This window comes from Rhinopithecus bieti, unplaced genomic scaffold (assembly GCF_001698545.2).
Source record: "Rhinopithecus bieti isolate Rb0 unplaced genomic scaffold, ASM169854v2 repeat_29683, whole genome shotgun sequence".
Classification (NCBI taxonomy): Eukaryota; Metazoa; Chordata; class Mammalia; order Primates; family Cercopithecidae; genus Rhinopithecus; species Rhinopithecus bieti.
Window position 1 is genome coordinate 1 of NW_016839259.1, and position 4,821 is coordinate 4,821.

Consider the following 4,821-nt stretch of genomic DNA (forward strand, 5'->3'; position numbering starts at 1 on the left):
CATTTGAATGGCCTAATGAGCAAATCACATTTCTCTGGGTCTGTTTCCTTATCCATAAGTTGAAAAGTTTGGTCTATGTGATCTCTGGGGTACTGTTCAGCTCTTGACACTCTGTGATTCTGGGTAGTGAGTTGAAAGCAGCTTTCCTCTTCCTGATTTCTCCATCCTTGGACCAGACCTCTGTCTTCATTTCTCATCTGTTTATACCTTGCTGCCCAATTTCTTGCTCCTGGGCATCCTTTCTTCCTCATTTTCCTCAAATCCTACTTGCTTCTTAGCTACTTTCTATTCTCTTTGTTTTCTATGTTTCTGCAGAACCCCAGATTACACCCTTACACACCTGTTCTCCAGTTCTCCATCTCCATGTCTGCCTATTCCTTTCTGCATCACGGGCTCCTAACTCAAGCAATCTCCTTGGGTTCCTCTCAGGGGCCCCTGGGATCCCCTATCATTGGTCCCTCTCACAGAAGCATACCCTTCTCCAGAGCCAAAGGATCAGATATTCAGTGCTCAGGTAACAAACCTGCTGTCAGGTTACAGATATTGTTTCCTGAAAGACCACACTACAGTGTCAGTGGAGCCTCAGGCTGCCTGCAGTGCCCTGCCCTCACCTGGCTATCCCACACAGTTGAGAATAGCCAGAACTCCCCTCTGGTACCAGTGTTCACCTGGAAACATGGCTTGGAGCCTCTGGCCCCTGCTGCTGCTGCTGCTGTCCTTTTCAGGTGAGAAGAACAGTGAACAGAACTGGGGATGAGGAGGAGGGTGGCTGGAAAAGACTTTAAGAATATGGAGGTTAACCTGTTAGATAGAAGGACAAAGGAGAGAGGCAGAGACTTATGCAAAAGGAAAAAATGAGGGCTAAGAAAAGCGGGCCAAGACTTACTATGGGCCAATGAAAAGGGTTTAGCTCACCATCCCCTCACCTCATCTTTAGATCCAGGTAGGGAACTGTGCTCAGAGGCAGGGTTGAGTTTGGGATCTGTGTTTCTCCCCTTTAGTAACATCTGGTTTCTCTCCTTACAGTGACTCTGGCCCCTATGGGTCTCAGTCCCCGGACCCTGGTCTCTCCTTCCTGAAGCCATTGCTCTCCACTCTGGACCAGGCTTCCCAAGGCTCCCTGAGCCACTCACAGTTCTCTACATTCCTGGCCAACATTTCTTCTTCCTTTGAGCCTGGGAGAATGGGGGAAGGACCGGTAGGAGACCCCCCACCTCTCCAGCCACCTGCTCTCCGGCTTCATGATTTTCTAGTGACACTGAGAGGCAGCCCGGACTAGGAGCCAATGCTAGGGCTGCTGGGGGATCTGCTGGCACTGCTGGGACAGGAGCAGACTCCCCAATATTTCCTGGTGCACCAGGCTGGGGTGCTGGGTGGACTTGTGGAGGTGCTGCTGGGAGCCTTAGTTCCTGGGGGCCCCCCTACCCCAACTCGGCCCCCGTGCACCCGTAATGGATCCTCTGACTGTGTCCTGGCTGCTGACTGGTTACCTTCTCTGCTGCTGTTGTTAGAAGACAAGTGCTGGCAAGCTCTGGTGCAGGTGCAGCCCATTGTGGATCCCACCAATGCCATAGGCCTCGATGGGAGGGAGGCAGCTCCTCACTTTTTGTAGGGTCTGTTGGGTTTACTTACCCCAACAGGGGAGCTAGGCTCCGAGGAAACGCTTTGGGGCAGTCTGCTACACACAGTGGGAGCCCCCCTCTATGCTGCCTTTCAGGAGGGGCTGCTCCGTGTCACTCACTCCCTGCAGGATGAGGTCTTTTCCCTTCTGGGGCAGCCAGAGCCTGATGCCAATGGGCAGTGCCAGGAAGGTGAGTGTGGCCAGGGTTGGGGCTGGGATGTGGCAGGGCAAGGAAAATAAAATTGGGGTAGTTCTCTTCCTTACTGTTTCTCTCCTAGGTAACCTTCAACAGCTGCTCTTATGGTAAGTAAGAGGGGACCAGTTCTGAGGGATTGGGCCTGGAAAATCTGGAGGTTGAGAGCTGACAACATCAGCCTTTAGAGAGGAAAACTCCTCTAGGGAGGAGTGTGGTTTAGTGGTTTTGGAGTGTGACGGTCTGGGTTAGTGTCCCAGCTCCACCTCTTCCTAGCCATATGACCTTGGGCAGGTTACATAATCTTTCTATACCTCAGTTTCCCCATTTATAAAATGAGAATGATAATATTAGTTACCACAGAGTTGTTGCACCCCATTAAATGAGTTGATACTGTGCATGCAAACAAAACAGTGCTGGCACATAGTGCTTAATAATGTTAGCTAGTAGAGATGGGATTTGGAAAATAGGGACACAGCTGGATTCCTCTACCCTCTTCCTACTTCAGTACAACAGTGCCAGAGCATAGTTAGACATATTGAGTTGCTGAGCAGATTTCCTAACAGGAGGCCCGCTGAGGGTTGTGTTTCAGCTATCTAAAAGCATATGAAGAAAGGAGACAGAAGGGAGCGAGGTGGACAGAAAGAATTCCAACTGGGGCTTCTCCTAGGTGATTTTGGAGCTTGGCGGGGCAGCTCTCTCCTTTTGCCCTGTCGCAGCATTTCAACCAGTAATGCCTAAACTCTCAGGGACCTCGCTTGTAGAAAAGCCTATGCTTGCCATGCCCCTTGAGGGCTCTGAGTCAGGGTCAGAATCTTCAGCCAAAGGAAATGTGAACTGACCAGATCCTGCCTGCTCCTCCCTCTGCACCCAGGGGCGTCCGGCACAACCTTTCCTGGGATGTCCAGGCGCTGGGCTTTCTGTCTGGATCACCACCCCACCCCTGCCCTCCTTCACTGCCTGAGCACAGGTGTGCCTCTGCCCAGAGCTTCTCAGCCCTCAGCCCACATCAGCCCACGCCAACGGCGAGCCATCACTGTGGAGGCCCTCTGTGAGAACCACTCAGGCCCAGCACCACCCTACAGCATTTCCAACTTCTCCATCCACTTGCTCTGCCAACACACCAAGCCTGTCACTCCACAGCCCCCTCCCAGCACCATTGCCATCTGCCAGACAGCTGTGTGGTATGCAGTCTCATGGGCACCAGGTGCCCAAGGCTGGCTACAGGCCTGTCATGACCAGTTTCCTGATGAGTTTTGAATGCGATCTGTAGTAACCTCTCCTTTTCAGCCCTGTCTGGCTCCAACCGCCGCCTGGTGAAGCGGCTCTGTGCTGGCCTGCTCCCACCCCCTACCAGCTGCCCTGAAGGCCTGCCCCATTCCCCCTCACCCCAGACATCTTTAGGGGCTGCTTCTTGGAGAATGAAACTCTGTGGCCTGAGTGACTGTATGGGGAGGCAAGTCTACAGGCTGTGCCCCCCAGCAACCAGGCTTGGGTCCAGCATGTGTGCCAGGGCCCCACCCCAGATGTCACTGCTTCCCCACCCTGCCACATTGGACCCTGTGGGGAACGCTGCCCAGATGGGGCAGCTTCCTGGTGATGATCTGTGCCAATGACACCATGTATGATGCCCTGGTGCCCTTCTGGCCTTGGCTAGCAGGCCAGTGCAGGATAAGTCGTGGGGGCAATGACACTTGCTTCCTAGAAGGGCTGCTGGGCCTTCTGCCCTCTCTGCCACCACTGGGACCATCCCCACTCTGTCTGACCCCTGGCCCCTTCCTCCTTGGCATGCTATCCCAGTTGCCACGCTGTCTCTGTGGCAGCTGTGCCAGCCCTTGCTCACCCCACACGCCTACACTATCTCCTCCACCTGTTGACCTTCCTCTTGGGTCCAGGGGCTGGGGCGCTGTGGCCCAGGGGATGCTGGGTTGGGTCCTACTGCTCTCCAGTCTCCCAGACAACTGCTCCTTCTGGGATGCCTTTTTGCCCAGAGGGCCGGCATAGTGTGCTGCGGACGATTGGGGAATACCTGGAACAAGAGGAGGAGCAGCCAACCCCACCAGGCTTTGAACCCACTGTCAACCCCAGCTCTGGTATAAGCAAGATGGAGCTGCTGGCCTGCTTTAGTGTGAGTGCTCTGCCAGAGGGAAAGCTCCTAGAACAGTGAGAAGGCCCTCCAGGGGAATTCCTCGTGTACTCAGAGGCAGTAGTGTGGGGTAGTAGTTGAAGCACACAGCTCTAGAGTCAGACAGGCTTGGATTCATATCTTGGTTCTGTGACCAGCCTTAAATGAGTTATTTAACTTCTCTGAGCAATATTTTCTCGTCTCATTTATAAACTAGGGATGATACTGGTATATGAGATAATACATGCTGTGGGCTTAGCACAGTGCATGATACACAAATGTGCAATAAATATTACCTTGTTATTCTTTGGGGCTCTTTGACTCTCCCGCTTTCTGCACCAGAAAGAAAAGGATCAAGTTAGAGGACTCTTGATTTTTTCCTAGAGAGTGAGAATTGGAGGCTGGCAGAATACAGGAAGGTAAGGCAGGAATGAGAAAGATTCAGGGACACTACCAATCAGAAAACTTTGGTTCTAGGTTCAACTGTGCCACACATTAGTGTGATCTTAGGCAAGCAATTTAATTTAGTTTTCTGGGCTTCAGTTTTACTCTGTTGCATGGAAGGGTGGGAATATGTTAAACACCATAATTCATTCACTGAGTGCCTATTATATGCCAGGCACTTTACTGGGTAGGTTCTGTAGGATATATAAAGATTCCTTACTCCATTTTGGGGCTCCATTTTCAAGCCCTGGGCCCAGTAAAATGGAATTAGATAGTCTCATAGTATTTGGTTCAGGTCTGCAGGTATTAATTGATCCAACTATGGACCTGGCATGGGAGAGGGTACAAGAGAAATTAGAGATATGATCCTGGACCTAAAAGAGCTTAATATCTGAAGAATCACAGTTGAGATGAAGGACAAGCATCCCAGCAAGTGGA

At 51.9% G+C, this 4,821-nt stretch overlaps 1 pseudogene; it reads left to right on the forward strand.

Annotated features, from left to right (window-relative positions):
* The first annotated feature begins 6 nt into the window (after nt 1–6).
* On the forward strand, nt 7–4,124 carry LOC108524903 (stereocilin-like; annotated as a pseudogene).
* The last annotated feature ends 697 nt before the right edge of the window (nt 4,125–4,821 follow it).